Source organism: Rhinopithecus bieti, unplaced genomic scaffold (genome assembly GCF_001698545.2).
Source record: "Rhinopithecus bieti isolate Rb0 unplaced genomic scaffold, ASM169854v2 scaffold_45617, whole genome shotgun sequence".
Lineage (NCBI taxonomy): Eukaryota > Metazoa > Chordata > Mammalia > Primates > Cercopithecidae > Rhinopithecus > Rhinopithecus bieti.
Window position 1 is genome coordinate 2,522,664 of NW_016819136.1, and position 18,767 is coordinate 2,541,430.

The following is an 18,767-nucleotide window of genomic DNA, read 5'->3' on the forward strand; positions in this document are numbered from 1 at the left end:
TCGCCCGGGCTGGAGTGCAGTGGCCGGATCTCAGCTCACTGCAAGCTCCGCCTCCCGGGTTCACGCCATTCTCCTGCCTCAGCCTCCCGAGTAGCTGTGACTACAGGCGCCTGCCACGTCCCCCGGCTAGTTTTTTTTTTGTATTTTTAGTAGAGACGGGGTTTCACCGTGTTAGCCAGGATAGTCTCGATCTCCTGACCTCGTGATCCGCCCGTCTCGGCCTCCCAAAGTGCTGGGATTACAGGCTTGAGCCACCGCGCCCGGCCACGTATTTATTTATTAAGATGGAGTCTTGCTCTGTCACCCAGGCTGGAGTACAGTGGCACGATCTCAGCTCACTGCAAACTCTGCTTCCCAGGTTGAAGCAATTCTCCTGCCTCAGCCTCCTGAGTAGCTAGGATTACAGGTGCTTGCCACCACGCCCAGCTAATTTTTGTATTTTTAGTAGAGACAGAGTTTTGCCATGTTGGCCAGGCTGGTCTTGAACTCCTGACCTCAAGTGATCCACCCACCTCGGTCTCCCAAAGTACTGGGATTACAGACGTGAGCCACCGTGCTTGACCTCTTCATTTATTTAGTTCTTTGATTTCTTTCATCAGAGTTTTGTAGTTTTCCTCATAATAGCTATTGTACATATTGTGTTAGATTTATACACAAGCATTTCATTTTTTAGGTACTAATGTAAATGGTAGTGTTTTCAGTTTCAGATTCTACTTGTTCAGTGCTGTTTCATAGGAAAGTTATCACATTTTATGTATTAACCTTGTATCCTGCAACTTTGCTGTAATTGCTTATTAGTTCCAGCAGATTTTTGGTCAGTTCATTTGGACTTTCTACATAGACAATCATGTCATCTGCAGAGACAGTTTTATTTCTTCACTCCCAATCTGTAGTCCCTTCATTTCCTTTTTTTTTTTTGAAGGAACTACATTGCATTTACTAGGACTTCCTAGCAAAGACGAGGAAATTGCTAAGATTTGTTCATACTGAATGCAAATTCAATGTATGAAGCAGTGGTGACAGGAGACATCCTTGCCTGTTTCTAATCTTAGTGGGAGTGCTTCTACTTTTTTATCATTAAGTATGATGTTAGTTATAGGCTTTTTATAGACATTCTTTATCAGATTGAGGAAATTCCCTATTCCCAGTGTACTGAGAGTTTTTATCATGAATGGGTGTTGAATTTTGGCAAATACTTTTCTGCATCTATTAATATGATCATGTGATTTTCTTTTTTAGTCAGTTGATGTGACTAATTACATTAATTGATTTTCTTTTGTTTTGTTTTCTTTTTTTCTTTTTTTTTTTTTTGAGATGGAGTTTGGCTCTTGTTGCCCAGGCTGGAGTGCAATAGCGGATCTCAGCTCACCTCAACCTCCACCTCCCAGGTTCAAGCGATTCTTCTGCCTCAGCCTCCCAAGTAGCTGAGATTACAGGCATGCACCACCATGCCCGGCTAATTTTGTATTTTTAGTAGAGACAGGTTTCTCCATGTTGGCCAGGCTGGTCTTGAACTACTGACCTCAGGTGATCTACCTGCCTCGGCCTCCCAAAGTGCTGGGGTTAAAGGTGTGAGCCACCGCACCAGGCATTAATTGATTTTCAAATGTTGAACCAGTCCTGCATGCCTGGAATAAACCTCAGTTGGTGTGGTGTATAATTCTTTTTTTTTTTTGTGAAATGGAGTTTCACTCTTGTTGCCCAGGCTGGAGTGCAATGGCATGATCTCAGCTTACCACAACCTCCGCCTCCTGGGTTCAAGCAATTCTCCTGCCTCAGCCTCCAGTGTAGCTGGGATTATATGCATGCGCCACCATGCCCAGCTAATTTTTATATTTTTCGTAGAGACAGGGTTTCTCCATGTTGGTCAGGCTGGTCTCCAACTCCCGACCTCAGGTGATCCGCCCACCTCGGCCTCCCAAAGTGTGGGATTACAGGCATGAGCCACCATGCCCAGCCGCATCCATTTCCTTTTAATCTGTATGTCTTTTTTTTTTTTTTTTTTTTGATACAAGGTCTTACTTTGTCACCCATCACCCAGGCGGGAGTGCAGTGGCACCATCTTGGCTCACTGCAGCCTGAAATGCCTTGGCATAAGCAATCCTCTCACTTCAGCCTCCCAAGTAGCTAGGACTACAGGCACACACCACCACACCCAGCTATTTTCTTATTCTTTGTAGAGACAGGGTCTCACTATGTTGCCCAGGCTAGTCTTACTCCTGGCCTCAAGTGATTCTCCCATCTCAGCCTCCCACAGTGCTGGGGTTACAGGGGTGAGACACCACACCCAGCTGATCTATATGTGTCTTTATGTTTAATGTGAGTTTCTTGTAGACAACATATAGTTGGGTCGTCTTTTTGTGTCCATCCTGACAATTTCTGCCTTTCGATTATGTATTTAGACCATTGACATTCAAAGTGATTACTGATATAGTTGGATCTACCACATTTGTTACTGTTTTTCTATGTGTTGCTCTCATTCTTTGTTCCTATTTTTGTCTTCCACTTTTTTCTGCCTTTGGTGGTTTTAACTGAGCTTTTTATATTATCCTGTTTTATCTCCATTCAGAGTGTATCAGTGGTACTTTTTTTTTTTTAACTTTTTTTAGTTATTGCCCTAGAGTTTGCAGTTTACAACTACAACAAATCCAAGTGCACTTTCAAATAACACTATACCACTTCATGGGTCGTGTGAGTACCTTATAATAACAAAACAATCCTAATTCCTCCATCCTGTTCCATGTATCATTGCTGGCATTCATTTTACCCATATATAAGCATACATATATATGTGTATATATCATAAAACATATACATAAATATACATAATCAAATATATTGTTGATATGCTGATTTGTTCATTTTGAACAAACTGTTAGATCAGTTAAGTATAAGAAACAAAATATTACTTTGTATATCACAAATATATGAAATTTGTTTTTTGTCCTTTTTTTTTTCGAGACAGAGTTTTGCTTTTGTTGCCCAGGCTGGAGTGCAATGGCGCGATCTTGGCTCACTGCAACCTTCGCCTCCCAGGTTCAAGCAATTCTCCTGCTTCAGTCTCCCAAGCAGCTGGGATTACAGGCTCCTGCCACCACGCCCAGCTAATTTTGTATTTTAGTAGAGGTGGGGTTTCACTATATTGGCCAGGCTGGTCTTAAACTCCTGACCTCAAGTCATCCGCCACCTCAGCCTCCCAAAGTGCTGGGATTACAGGCGTGAGCCATCACGCCTGGCTGAATTTTTTCATTTGTTAATTTTAAAAAAGAATAGGAAAAAAAGTTTTTCTTTTACCTTCATTTATTCTTTCTTTGATACTTCCCTTTTCTTTACGTAGATATGAGTTTCTGACCTATTTCATTTTCCTTCTTTCTGGAAGTCCTGGCCTCAAGTGATCTGCCCGCCTCAGCCTCCCGAAGAGCTGGGATTATAGACATGAGGCGCCACGCCCAGCTTCATTTTCCTTCTTTCTAAAGAACTTCTTTCAATATTTCTTGCAAGACAGAGCTACTAGCAACAAATTCTCTTAGTTTTGTTTGTCTAAGAAAGTATTTCTCCTTCCCTTTAGAGGGATAATTTTGCAAGACAGAGAATTCCAGGTTGGTGGATTTTTTTCCTTCAATGTTTTGAGTATTTCACTCTACTTTCTTCTTCACATGTGTCTGAGGAGAAATCAGATGTAATTCTTATCTTTGTTCTTCAATAGGTAAGATTTTTTTTTTCTTGTGGATTCTTTCAGTATTTTTTCTTTGTCTTTGATTTTTTTTTTTAGCTCTTTGGGCATTTATCCTACTTGATTTTTTCTGAGTTTCCTGTATCTATAATTTGGCATTAATTTGAGAGAAATGCTCAGTCATTATTATTTCACATATTTTTTCTGTTCCTTTCTGCCTCCTCCTTCAGTAATTTCTATTACATACATGATATGTGTTGTAGTTGTCCCACAGTTCTTGAATGTTCTGTTCTATTTTTCTCAGTCTTTGTCTCTTTGCTTTTCCATTTAGGGGCTTTCTATGAGGTATGCTTAAGCTGAGATTCTTTCCTTAGCCATGTCCAGTCTACTCATGAGCCCATCAATGGCATTCTTCATTTCTGTCAGTGTTTTGGCCTCTGGCATTTCTTTTTGGTTCTCTCTTAGGGTGTCCATCTCTCCACTTACATTGCCCACCTCTTCTTGCACGCCATCTGCTTTATTCATTAGCACCCTTAGCACATTCATCATAGTTGTTTTAAATCCTTGGTCTGACAAAGTCCAATATCCCTGCCATGTCTAGTTCTAATGCTCGCTCTTCTCTTCCAATTGTGTTTTTTGCCTTTTAGTATGCCTTGTAATTTTTCCTTGACAGGTATGTATAAGGCAAAAGGAACTGCTATAAATAGGCCTTAGTATGTGGTGGTAAAATGTGAGGGGAGGGGAAGTGTTCCACAGCTCTGTGACTGGGTGTCAGTCTTTTAGTGAGCCTATGCCTCTGGACTGAACATCACAACTGCTTCTAAGTAAGCCCCCCTTAGGTGGGTCAGGATAGCTACGGTGTGCTGCAATCGGATCTTCTCCTTCCCCCAGGTCCCTTGGGCTCTAATAAAACCCCAACAAGTTTGGCTCTGGTTAAATAGTTCTCCTGAGGTCAGGCCTTGTTAAGAAGAACCGACAGAATGCTCTGGCCTATTTTGAAATGTTCTCCCTTCCCCCTGCCAGAAGCATGAGGAGACTTTCCTCTGACATTTACTATAGAACTTGGGCAGCTCCTAGAGGTAAAACTCACAAAAGCATTTCCTCCAGTGCCCACCCCCATGACTGGGTCACCCTGGAGTTTTCAACTCTCAGACTTGTCCATTCTGAGCCTCCAAGCAATTTGTCAACTACAGTTCAGGGTTTCCTAGCTGGTACTGATTCCTGAGGAGAACTGCCCTTGTGAGTCTGCCCCATCAGCCACGACTCCCCGTCTTCACCCGTCTGTCCCACAGATCTTAGGGGTAGTGGTTTGCCCTATGTTCTTACCTCTCTCTTGGATCCAAGAAGAGTGGTTGATTTTTCAGTTTCTTCAGCTTTTTACTTGTTAGGATGGCATGGCTAAGTCCACGTGCCTTACATGCAGAACCAGAAGTCTCCAGAAGTTATTTTCAAATGGAAGTTCCAGAAAACAATTTGATAGTATATGTGTCAAGATATCCATATATATATATATATATATATGGTGTTTTTGTTTTTGAGACTGAGTCTCACTCTGTTGCCCAGGCTGGAGTGCAGTGGTGTGAACTCAGCTCACCACAACCTCCGCCTCCCGGGTTCAAGTGATTCTCCTGCCTCAGCCTCCTGAGTAGCTGGGACTACAGGCACCCACCACCACGCCCGGCTAATTTTGTATTTTAGTAGAGATGGGGTTTCACTATGTTGGCCAGGCTGGCCTCGAACTCCTGACCTCGTGATCCGCCCACCTTGGCCTCACAAAGAGCTGGGATTACAGGCGTGAGCCACCACGCTCGGCCAAGAAATTTTAAAACGACTTGCCAGGAGCAGTGGCTTACACCTGTAATTCTAGCACTTTGGGAGGCCGAAGCGAGTACATCACCTGAGCTCAGTTTGAGGCCAGCCTGGGCAACATAGTGAAACCCCATCTCTACTAAAAATATAAAAATTAGCTGGGTGTGGTGGTGTGTGCTTTGTAATCCCAGTTACTCAGGAGGCTGAGGCATGAGAATCACTTAAACCAGGGAGGCGGAGGTTGCAGTGAGCTGAGATCATGCCACTGCCCTACTAATCTCACTTCTAGAATCAGCCTAAGAAAATGATCAAAGTTGTGTTTAGATATGCAAAGATGTTCACTGAAATATTATTCATAACAAAAAATAGAGAGTCCAATAATGAAGAAATGGTTAAATAAAGTTTGATAAATCTGTAAATAAATATGGAATAATTTTTTATGTTTTGGAAGAATACTTAAGCGAATATCAAAATGCTAATCATACATTAGGTTAAAGAAATAAGATACACAAGCACATAAACGTTTCATTTCAATTTCCTTTAAAATCATATACAATAAATATGTGTAGGAAAACTATTGGAAAAAATAAACCAAAAGTTAATAGTAGTTATTTCTGGATTATGGGTTTATGAATGATTTATTTTCATCCATTACATTTCTTTTCACTTTTTATTTCCTTTGCACATTTTCAACTAACCCATATATTATATTTAGAATAGAAAAAAACTTGTAGTTTAAAAAAGAAAATTAGAGAAGCAGGTGTGCCTATATGCAAATGAGTAGATTTCATGGGCTACTATATATATACACACACACACACACATATTTATTGACTATTTCTGATTACCATAAAAACTAAACAGTTTATACTTAACTACTGTGTATAAGTAGGTGTCTCCTTTTTTTTTTTTTTGAGACGGAGTCTCGCTCTGTCGCCCAGGCTGGAGTGCAGTGGCACGATCTCACCTCACTGCAAGCTCCGCCTCCCAGGTTCACGCCATTCTCCTGCCTCAGCCTCCCGAGTAGCTGGGACTACAGGCGCCCGCCACCTCGCCCGGCTAGTTTTTTTTTTGTATTTTTTAGTAGAAACGGGGTTTCACCGTGTTAGCCAGGATGGTCTCGATCTCCTGCCCTCATTATCTGTCCGTCTCGGCCTCCCAAAGTGCTGGGATTACAGGCTTGAGCCACCGCGCCTGGCCGGCATCTCCTTTTAAGTGGCTGTTTCACTTTTTAATAGTTTTACATAGGACAACTCTTGTTTTTTGTATCTGAATATGCTCCAAGACTAGAAATGTGATATCCCAGCTGGGCGCGGTGGCGCACACCTGTAATCCCAACACTTTGGGAGGCTGAGGCGGGCGGATCGTGGGGTCAGGAGTTTGAGACCAGTCTGGCCAACATGGCAAAACCCCGTCCCTACTAAAAATACAAAAATTAGCTGAGCATGAGCGCATGCCTATAATCCCAGCTACTCGGGAGGCTGAGGCAGGAGAATCACTTGAACCCAGGAGGCGAAGGTTGCAGTGAGCCGAGATCGCACCACTGCAGTCCAGCCTGGGCGACAGAAACTCCGTCTCAAAGAAAAAAAGAAAAGAAAAAGATAAAATCACTCCAGATAGATAGATAGATAGATAGATAGATAGATAGATAGATAGATGGATGGATTTGGGATGACTTCTTTGAAAAGACAGTCATTGAATGAGCTCCGAAGGATGGATAGGACTTTGACTAGTGCAAGAGTATTGCACTATTGACTAGTGCAGAGAACAGTGTGAGCAAAAAGCTGGAGGCAGGAAAATACAGGGTATATCTGGGGAAGGATGAGTAGACTTGTTTAGACTATAAGGTGAATGGAGGAGAAAAGTGAGAAATAGGATTATAAAGGTAAGTTGGAATCAGATTGTGATGAACCATGAAGGCCAAATTTGGTTTATTAATCGGCCTTCCAGGTCCTGTGTAGAAGTCCAACTCTGATGGGGGCACGGGGTGGCTAGATTTGCAGGTGAAAGCCAAATTTTTTATTCCTTGCCCAGACCTTTCCTGGATCTCCATCTGAGAGCCCAGGTGCCTCTGCAGAGCAAAGAACACTCATGAACACATCCATTCATTCAGTCAGTTCATCCCCGATGAATGGGTCTAGCCCACGTTTTAAAGAGGAAAAAAATCATGTTCCAGAGATGTATGATGTTTAACTGGGCCTTGGAATCTTCATGGCATTGGGCAGGGTATCCAATGAACAACAGGCAGACTACTCAATAAATATGTATTTGTTAGGCTGGGCGTGGTGGCTCATGCCTGTATTCCCAGCACTTTGGGAGGCCGAGGCAGGCGGATCATCTGAAGTCAGGAGTTTGTGACCAGCCTGGCCAACATGGTGAAACCCTGTCTCTACTAAAAATACAAAAAAAAAAGAAAAAAAAATTAGCTGGGCATGGTGGCGGACACCTATAGTCCCAGCTACTTGGGAAGCTGAGGCTGGAGAATCGCTTGAACTCAGGAGGAGGAGGTTGCAGTGAGAGAGGATCACACCAATGCACTCCAGCCTGGGTGACAAGAGTGAAATTCCATCTAAAAAAACCAGGTGCGGTGGCTCAAGCCTGTAATCCCAGCACTTTGGGAGGCCGAGACAGGCAGATCAGGAAGTCAGGAGATCGAGACCATCCTGGCTAACACGGTGAAACTCCGTCTCTACTAAAAAAAAAAATAAAAAATACAAAAAACTAGCTGGGCGAGGTGGCGGGTGCCTGTAATCCCAGCTACCCAGGAGGCTGAGGCAGGAGAATGGCGTAAACCCGGGAGGTGGAGCTTGCAGTGAGCTGAGATCTGGCCACTGCACTCCAGCCTGGGCAACAGAACGAGACTCCGTCTCAAAAAAAAATGTATTTGTTGACTAACTGACGTATCCAATTTGCCATGCACTGTGAAAGGGTCTTTCAAACACATGACGCAAACGAATCCTCCCAGCTACCCAGTGGCCATTACTACACCTTTAATGGATGCAGAACTGAAGCTAAGGAAGGTCACAACAAGACCACAGAGTGTGGAAGCAGCAGGGCAGGACTGAAAGCTAGGTTTTCTTTTTGCTATACTCAGACTCAGTGGTTTTCAAATGTGGTCCCTGGAACAGCAGCGCCCCATCACTTGTTAGAAATGCAAATCCTTAGACCCACCACATCAGAAACCCTGGAGATGAGGGTTTCTGCATCTGTATTTCCACAAGCCCCCTGGTGATGCCGATGCATACTAAAGTGGTTCTAGGCCTCTCAAGTCCAGACTTCTTGTTTCAGTGTGGGGTACCACCACACTGTCACCGCTACTATGTGCATGCCACATACTTGTGGGATTTACAGCCACTATGATGAGAGGTGCTTTGGGATTCCTCCAGCCTAGGAAAGAGACGTGTTTGACAGGCCCGCCCCCACTAGAAAGATTAAGCATAATGAAGGGCTCGGGTGAAGATGGATGTCTCTCTTCTGTCACCCAGCCTTGCCTCTCAGGAGAGGGAAGAGAGCTACTGAAGGCAAGAGTGGGCTTTCCCACAGGGGCACCAGGGCACAAACACCTGAGGGATGGGGAAATATGCCTTTTACAGGGGTGGAAGAAAAGGAACAGAGGGGCCTAGCACCCCTGAACAGTTTGAGGGCCTTGGGAACAGGGGTTGGGAGGGCAGGGGGCAATGTGGAAGTCAGGTGGGACAGAGTGCCACCCCAAAGTCTGGAGCATCACCTCCACGCCTCTGTGAGAGCACTCCCAGTACCCTGGAACGGCGAGCCTCTGAGCTAGAAGTTGACCAGGCTCCACGCCAGGAGAATGAATGGAAATCCCCGCGCCTCTCCAGAGGTGAACTCCCTGTTTCCACAGCCCTCGTCCAGGGAAGCAGGTTTGTTTACCCTCAGGTTTGAGGGGTCAGGCTTCGGTCGTTCTGTTTTGTGCGCTTGTCTTGTGCCTCGGGCATGGAGTCCAGAAACCAATTGTCTGCCCGGATACACATTTTCAGTCCTAATCTGTACACAGCCTCACTCACACAACCAGGACCTTTCCTCTTCAGCTGTAGTTTCCTAGAAATGTGACCGCCCAGTGTTATGATTCAAACAGGGTTCAGTCCCAAGGGATCGTGGGACAGGGTGGGGTTGGTAGTGTTGGATATCTAATGCCGCACCCTTCCTCTGTTGCTGTCTTTCTCTGGTTTTCACAGTGATCTATGTAATTTAATGCTCACCCATACTCCTTGTTGTGAACTGCCTTCACTAGGGTTGGGAAGGGGAGCAGGAATCTTGCAGAACCCATGGCCTAACCCCGTTGCTTCAAAGGCGTCTCTGTAAATGGGATCCTGGGCGGCTGCAGTCACTCCCGGGCAGTGCCTTTCTGCCCCACAGAGCTTCCAAGCTGCAGAGCTCTGTGCTTTTAGGCCCTCAAGGGGCAGTCCACAAGGTGGAAGCTCCTGTGAAAGCTGAGGTTTCGCTTCACCATGTAGGAGAAAAAAATAGCCTGGGGGCTATGGAGTCGCCTGAAGAGGAGGCAGGTGGGATGGAGGGGAGCACAGGGTCGACAAGGCTTATCCTCAAGTTGCCACTAGTATCCTCAAGATCCAAGAAATCAGTACTGCCTGTGCTGTTTCCAGAATGCTAGTCACAGTAATAGCGGCCGGCATGGGGCTGTCCCTGTGAGATTGTGTGAGAGAATTAGGAAAACAGAGAAACCCTGTTACTTTGTTTTCCATTCTCCATGTGACCTGCAGTATTTTTCCTCCTCCCGTAAGAAGTCAGCTTCCTCCCTCACCATCCCGATGTGACCTACTTATCTGCTCCCTTGAAAGGGAGGTACCCTGGAAGCCATCCCAGTCTGGGGCGGTTCTGTCTGAGTCTCAGAGACAAGCTCTTTAATAAGGAAAATCCAGAAGCAATAAAACTGGGGGGCAAGGTATTAGGGAGGCTGGAAAACGTTGGAGAAGAAGGCACATGGAGGCCAGTGGCGCCACAGCAGAGTATTCGGTGGTGTGCCATCGGCCCTCATGGCTGACTCATGCCATGACTAAGGGAAATTGGTCATGGAGCCATCAAAGAGGGCAGATGTCAACTGCTGGAGAGAGTACATGGACAGAAGTACAAGGAAAATAAAGTCCAGCTCTTCCAGGTTGACCACTTTGTGCCCCTACTTCACAGAGCTGTGATCTAATCTCTGAACCTTTTTCCTTATCTGCAAAATGAGGATAATAATTTTTATCTCAGAAGATTGATGAAAATACTAAATAATTTACCCTCTGTTCCTTCCTAGAGAAAACTTAAGCATATTTCAGAACAAAGGCACATAAATGATAAAGGCTACCATTTATTTCTAAGTACTCATTCCATAAGAAGTCCTATATACATAGTTTTCTCACTTAATTCTGTGAGGCAACCATTAGGCTTATGTTACCAGTAAGGAATCTGAGGCCCAGAGAAGTTAAATCACTGTGCAAAGTCACACAGCTGGCAAGCAGCAGAACTGAGGTCCGTAACCATATCTGTCTGGCTCAAGGCATATACTGATTGAATGTAACATCATTTGCCTTCAAGGATTTGCCAAAAACCCTTGTCCCCAGACCTTAAGTAAATTTAGAATGCTGAGTCAGATTGGGGCCGAAGGAATCAAAGAATAATTGGGTTATATAATGCTATGATTTTATGCTAATCTTGGCACTAAAGAGACATTGTCTCGCAATCTGGAAGACTGTAACTGCCTATCTGGTCTCTAGCCACTGGGCCTCCAGTCTGGCCTCCCTCCAATTCATTCTCCTCACTGTAGCCACAGAGAACATTCTCCTGCTTCTATCAGTGGTTCCCAGCTGCCCTCAGGATTATATCCAAACCCACTGGGGCCAGGGTTTGGCCTGTTCTTAGTAGGCCCTACCCCATTTTTAAAATCAAATGCATTAAAATATACCCATATCACTTACTAAATATGAATTCTATCATGTAAAATCTTTGAAATAATTCATGATTTGAATTTTGGAATTATTAATTTAAATGTTCATTTTTCCTATGTGGGTGTCAATAAATTTTTTTCAGGTGTCAAATACTTGGGACCTTCAGGAAGCCCATAGCCCCAAGTACTGTGCATATAATATCTAATGGTGAGACAGCCCTGTGTGTAGGCCTCGTCCCCCTGCCCTGTATGCCAGGCCTTCTGTAGATCCTTTTTCCTCTGCCTAGAACTTTGCTTCTGCTTCTTCTAAAACTGTACACTGCCCACACTATTCTCCCCTCCCTCCTTGCCCTGCAGTCTATTTATTTTGATGTAAGTTCATATGTGCTTAACCTGTTTCCTCATCTGTAAAGTGGGAATAGCAGTGTTATTTCATAGGATTATTAAGAAGATAGAATACGTTAATACACCAAAGCCTTTCTACACAAAGTATCCTGGGAGCTTGTTGGAAATGCAGAATCTCAGGCCCCACCCGAGGTACTGAATCAGAACCTGCATTTTACCAAGATCCCCTGCGATTCGGACCCACATTTATGCTGGAGGAGCACTGCACTCACACACTGAGAACAATGTCTGTTATCTAATAAGCAACTCGATAAATGATGGCCAGTATTAAGGTGATGAAAGGTCAGGTTTTTAGTTGTTTCTGGTTTTCCTTCTTGCCTTAAACTTGCAGACTCTAGTTCAGTGGTTCTCAAACGGTGTTCCTGGGAAACTATGGCCCCTGGGAGCCGGCCCATGGCCCTTCAGCTACCGCTGCGGCGGCAAGGAAGACCATGGTTCCCGTGCTCAGGTACCTTCACTCCATCTGCAGAGGGAGACCCACAAGGAAAAGAGGAATTGCAATAGGTGGTATTATGAGGGCTATCAAAAAGGGAAGCAGAGGTGCTGGAGCATCTTGTGGGCTCAAGGAAAGTGTTATCCAAGACCCGAGAGATGAGTTGGTAACTCAATATTCCCCCCAAAAGTGGCAAAATAGTTTCCACTGGAAGAGGAGACTGACTGCTCCCGTGATGCGAGCGGGGAGCAAGTTCCAGAAAAGATGCGACCTCTTGGCCGATGGCAGAGTAGCTGCGGTAAGGCGCGGCTCCAACTACTGCCGCTAAGAAAACACGTTGGCTTTGGCTTCGCGGCAAAGCAGCCGCTCGGTGGCCGCACAACGCTTCATCTCTCCGAGCCTCGGTTTCCTCATCTCCAGCCCTAACATGACGACACGCCCCACAGGTCTTGGGCGGGTGACGTGAAGGGACAGAGTCGTGTTCCCGAATCGGGTGTTTCTTCCCTTCTCCCCTCCCTAGTCTGCGAGCCGCGTGGCCGCGGGGCGGATGTAGGCCTGAGGGCCGGCGCGACGGCGGCTGCGACCCTTTCTTCCGCGGCCTCGGGAGGGCCGCGCTCCCCGCCCCACGCGGCGCGAGGCTGGGAGGCTGAGAGGCTGCGACGGCGCTGAGGCTCCAGACAGCCGCGCCGCCGGGGGGCAGGGCAGGAGGGTCCCTGAGGGCCACAGGGGGGGCGCTGTGGGCGAGCACAACGGGCCTGGGTGTGCCTGGAGCCCTCGGTGGCCCTTGCGGGAGGCCTGGGCAGCTGCAGGGGGACAGCGCGGCGCAGGGCGGTCGCGTCCCGAGGTGAAGGGGCCTGTGCTGAGCAGGCGGCCGCGGCCTGCGGGCCCACTCCTGCGGGCCGCACTCGGGGGGACTGGCAGGGACGGCCCCCGGGCGCTGGCTGAAGAGGCCGCGCGGCCGGGCTACGCTGGGGGGAGGGAAGGGGCAGGGCGCGGCGGCGCCGGAAGTGCGTGGGGCGGCCGGGCGCGGGAGCGCGGGGCCGCGGCCGGAAACCAGGTCAGCGCTGACGGCGGGCGGGCGAGCCGGGGAGGGGAGCGGGCCAGCGCCGCACTTCCGGGCATCCCGGTCCGCGGCGGCAGCCCCGGGGGCCTGGGCGGCTGAGCTGTGGTCACGGTGGCTGCCGCCGTCTTCCCTTCCCCCCGCAAGGAGGGCCGCGGGCCCGCCTCACCGCTTTTCCCGAGCGCAAAAACGTCGCCTCAGCAGCCGCCTTACGCCTTCGTCTCCCCCCACGCCCACCCCCAGCCGCCGTCCGCGGGCAAGCGCCGGCCAGCTGCAGAGTCCGGGTAGCGCCAGTCTGGGTTATTTCGGTTTCCTTTTTTCTCCGCAAGAGCGCTTGAATTTCCTGCTGAGTTTCGCCTTGCGTCCCTTAGTTATCAAATAATCAATGGGCCCCGGGCGCGCCGGCCTCAAGCGGTTGTAGAGGTGGGTTTTGTTGTTTTGTTGTTGTTGTTGTTTGGTTTTTTTAGTAGAGACGGGGTTGTCGCCGTGTTCGCCCAGGATGGCGCTCGATGCTCCTGACTCGTTGATCCATCCTGCCTCGGCCCATCGCAAAGTGCTGGAGATTACGGGCGTGAGCCACCGCGGCGGCCGGCCTGGCTCACTCCTGTACATCGCCAGCACTTGGGAGGGCCGAGGCGGGCGGACCTGAGGTGCAAGGAGTTCGATACCCAAGCCTGGCCAGCATGGTGAAAGCCTTGCGTCTCCTACTAAAAAAAATTAGCTGGGCGTGGTGGCGGGCACCTGTAATCCCAGCTACTCGGGAGGCTGAGGTAGAAGAATCGCTTGAACTCGGGAGGCGGAGGTTGCAGTGAGCCGAGATCACGCCATTGCACTCCAGCCTGGGCAGCAAGAGCGAAACTGTCTCAAAAAACAAACAAACAGAAAACTACCACTTCTGGGCCCTTTGTATGGAGCAAGCATTTTGCATAGACTCCTTTTTCTCTCTGATTTTTTAGGGCCACAGTGTAAGTATTACTAACCCCGACTTAAGATGAGAAAACTTGAAGTTCAGGAAAGTTAATGTGCTCAAGGTCACAGCTAGTCAATGGCTCAACTGGGATTCACATCTTAGACTGTCAAACCGAAACTATGTGCCCTTTTCGGCCCTCCACGCCCCAAGGGGAGGTCATGCCAGGACCATGTAGAACGACGGTGTTCTGCTAGATTCTACGCTAAAGCGGCATTGTCCTCAAAGACAGATATTTTCTGAGCCAGTCTAGGAAATAACCTAGCTCCAGGGCAGTATTAGAAGAGACTTGCCTTACAGCCTGTTTTTTTGTTTTGTTGTTTTGTTGTGGTTTTTTGTTTTGTTTTGTTTTGTTTTGTTTTTTGAGATGGAGTCTCGCTCTGTCACCCAGGCTGGAGTGCAGTGGCACGATCTTGGCTCACTGCAACTTCCACCCCCCGGGTTCGAGCAATTCTCCTGCCTGAGTAGCTGGGACTACAGGCGCCTGCCACGACAGCAGGCTAATTTTTTGTGTTTTTAGTAGAGACAGGGTTTCACCGTGTTAGCCAGGATGGTCTTGATCTCCTGACCTCGTGATCCACCCGCCTCGGCCTCCCAAAGTGCTGGGATTACAAGCGTGAGCCACCACACCCGGCCCCAGCCTGTTTCTTTAGCACAAGAGTCTGATCAGAGCTAGTGATCTGGAATTCTTTCCTGACTTCCAGGAGAAGCATTTTGATTTGGGGCACACTCCTCCCATCCTCATGGCCTCTCCCCACCCCTTTCACCCTGAGGAGAAAAGTAGGCTTTGCTTTTGTCCAGAGACTCTCCAACTGGAACCCACCTGCAGATTAATGTGGACATCAACCCACTGCCTCCTGCAAAGCAGGAGGTGGAGAGGGTGAGGGGAGGGGAGGGAAGGGAGGCAGGAGGGGCAACTCAGTGCAGCCACTTTCCCATGCCCCCTTCCAAGCGGGAAGATAGGGCTGTTCCAGAAGGGAGAAGCAGTAGTTTTGAAAACCAGAGAGCAGTCTGCACGTAGAAGGCAAAATTTTTGTTTTTATGAGACATTAGTAGGGCAATGGCTGGTTTTCATTATTTGAAAATAGTACAAGCACATTGTCAAATAATTTCACCTCATAAACATGGTTACATAAGAGAAAAGCCTGAAAACCACCTGGAGGACCCATACCATAAGAACTCTAGACACAGGCAAGGCAAACAATTTATGAAGATCACTTCTAACCCCAGTCTCTTAAGTTGCAGCCTTCCTTCCATTCTTGTGGGACTGAAGTTGGGAGTGGTCTGTAGTATTGGAGCCACAGTGGAGGGGTTGGAGTGGGGTGGTGGAATGGAGGTATGATTCTCCTTTTCTGTATGAGTAAACAACACAAACAGAACAATTAAAAATAAAAATGTGGCCTAGCACAATGGCTCACACCTGTAATCCCAGCACTTTGGGAGGCCGAGGTGGGTAGATCACTTGAGGCCAGGAGTACAAGACCAGCCTGGCCGACATAGTGAAGAGACGGGGATCTCTACTAAAAATACAAAAATTAGCCCTACTTGGAATGCTGAGGCATGAGAATCACTTGAACCCTGTAGGCTCAGGTTGCAGCGAGCCCATATGGCACCACTACACTCCAGCCTGGGTGACAGGGCAAGACTCAGGTCTCAAAAACAAAACAAAATAAAATGAAAACAGGACCATTAAGAGGAAAGGAGGAATAGAAGTCAAGTACCAGGGATGAATTAATGACTGTAGCTGGGACTAAAGGCCCTGCTGTCATTGAAAGGGAGGTCTGAGTGAATTGTATTGGAAGAACTACACTTTAACTTTGCTCAGGCAAGGAGCCCTGAGGCCTACCTTTTTTTTAAAGCTTCAGTTGCCACTTCTGTAAAACAAGGACTTTGAATATGATGGTTCTGAAACTGCCTCCAAGTTTGCAAACTTCTGATTCTGAGATGCCAAGATATTTTCATTAAGTGATGCCCAATTCTTCCATCTCAGTACCTTGGTAGTCATGTGACTCACTGCTCAGCTTTCCTGCTTTTGTGAGATCATTACTGCCAGTTCCAAGTGCATTTGGCTGCCAGAGAGCAAACATTCCGTGTGTGAACCAGGGATATATATTGCTGACAGTAGGTCTGCACATTGGAGGGGTGCTCACCTAACCTGAAACAGCACTAAACACAGTGTCATCTCCAACACGCTATTCGGGGGCCTAGGCCTGGGCAAAGCCTTCTAATTTGCTTTTAGATGGCATCAATCTTTGCTCCTCAGGCCTTTGAGGAGCCAAGAATCAGAATCCTAGGAACCTTATACTTTGTACCTATGTTTCTATAAAAGTTAGCAGGTCTACCCCTGCTGCTTTCAATCAGGTGGGATTTGTTACACCTGGACCATCATTAGCCAGCTTAATCGCTGAAGTTGTACTTGATATGACCTAGGGTTGGGGCTGGAACCCGTCCTCAGGAGGCACTTGCTGGGGAGATCTATGTTTATCACTTGACTAACACAGTCACGGCAAATGGTCATGTTCTCTCAGTAGCAGCCCACACATAGTTTCCAGCAGGCATCAGTAGCTCCTTATAGGTACCTCAAACCTACAAGTCCATAAACGGAGCCACAGGTTAGGGTGGGAATGGGGATTTTTTTTTTTCTTTTCCGTTAATTCTTACACAGCGTTCTGAGTGCCATCACTGAGGCATACACAAAAAGGAGAAACAAAGAAAAGCACCTTCAGCATAGAGGTTAAGGACACAGGCTCCTGGGCTTAAATCCTGGGTCTGCCACCTCCTTGCTGTGCTGTCTGACCTAGGGCAAGTTACTTCACCTCTCTGTGCCTCAGTGTCTTATAAGACTATCGTGAGGGTTAAATGAGTTAATTCATGTAAAGCACTGTGAACAATGACAGCCCCATATAAGTGTGACTATTATTGTGGCAAGTCCTATGGCAACTGACTTAGGCATTTATTTAACATGAACTACAGTTCTTTTTGAAAGGGAAAATACAGGAAATTACTGAGTTCTGCTGCATTGGATTGTAACAAATGTCTGTGACTAGGGGTACGTAGGAGGAAGGAAATAAACAGATGGATGGACCAGGCCCTTGTTTCTTTTACTTCCTGCTACATAAAGGGTTTTGTACTGTGCCTGATTGCTTTAAATTTGGGGGGCAAAATAATATGAATTGGAAATCTCTCCATGTCAGAATATGTAGATCCACCTTATTATTTTAGCTGTTGCAGAGTATTACTTACTATAGATCTACACTAGGTTTTTTACATATTCCCATATAGTGATTGACACTCATCTAATGTTCACTGTGTACTGGATGTGGGAGGGAACATGGGTGCTAAAGCAGGGTTCCCAAGAGGTTTGCAATTTTGAGGGTTTGTAATTTTGAGGGGGAATTCAAGACTTACATAAAATAGTTGGAAACCAGTACAAGAACCTGTGTATAAAATATTAAACTGGATTTAAAACTAAGTGTCAATACTTCAGTGGTGGGTGAAAAGATGGGACTTAATAGGAAATAACAACACAATGCATGCATATATTGGAGTGGAGGCCCTGGCTCCTGGAAGCGCTGGCTGGAGTAGAGAGGAAATTTACCCTCTAGTTCTTCCAGCCTCCCTGAAAAATTACTCAACACAAGGACAAGTCTACACTCCCTTAACAAGCTACAACACAGGAGCACACGGGTGTCTCTGCAGGAGGTGGAATGCAGCAAGCCTAGGTGCTCTCCTGCAACTGGCTCAGCAAGTGGGCAGCACCTTCCTTCTAACGCATAGGGGTGCAGGGGAGAGTTCCCACTCCCACCTTCTGTCAGAGGCCAGTGTTGTTTTCCCTGAAGCACAAATGGTGCCGGTCCTTCAAGGTACAGTGACTCTGCTGAAGGAGCTGGAGTGAGAACTCCCTTTTGTTGAGGTCCTTAATCCTTTGTTTGGCCCTGATTCCTTGGGAAGAACTCACAGGGTTGTGAGAACAGTTGCCCCATAGGGCCAAGCTGGGGACATTCTGTGCCTAGGTATTCATAAGCCAAGGCTGTCTTTCTTTTACCCCACCCGTAAGCACGAATCACTAACCTAAACCAGCAACACCTGGTTGCCGCAGGGAATTGGGTTTGTCAAAGCCCACACTTAGCATTCCTTCTGCAAGTCCCTACCCAACAGCATTTGGGGTATATTAATTGGGGTAAACCCTTTTTTTTTTTTGAGATGGAGTCTCACTCTGTCGCCCAGGCTGGAGTGCAGTGGTGCGATCTTGGTTCACTGCAACCTCTGCCTCCAGGGTTCAAGCGATTCTCCTGCCTCAGCCTCCTGAGTAGCGTGGATCACAGGCGCCTGCCACCACGCCCAGCTAATTTTTGTATTTTTAGTAGAGACAGGGTTTCACCGTGTTGGCCAGGCTAGTCTTGAACTCCTGACCTCATGATCTGCCTGCCTCAGCCTCCCAAAGTGCTGGGATTACAAGCGTGAGTCACTGTGCCCAGCCTTTTTTTCTTTCTTTCTTTTTTTTTTTTTTTTTTT

General features: G+C 47.0%; 1 protein-coding gene and 1 long non-coding RNA gene across 2 annotated transcripts in view; one reads left to right on the forward strand and one right to left on the reverse strand.

Moving 5' to 3' along the window:
* The window catches only part of NINJ2 (ninjurin 2), a 95,811-nt gene that overhangs the window by 5,789 nt on the left and 71,255 nt on the right, over positions 1–18,767 (forward strand).
* LOC108519525 (uncharacterized) overlaps positions 10,341–18,767 on the reverse strand; it is a 14,790-nt gene continuing 6,363 nt past the window's right edge. The window contains exons 4-5 of the long non-coding RNA XR_001882642.1: positions 15,424–15,604; positions 10,341–12,255 (exon numbers count right to left, since the gene is read on the reverse strand). This is a non-coding gene — a long non-coding RNA (uncharacterized LOC108519525). The remainder of the gene's footprint in view (positions 12,256–15,423; positions 15,605–18,767) is intronic.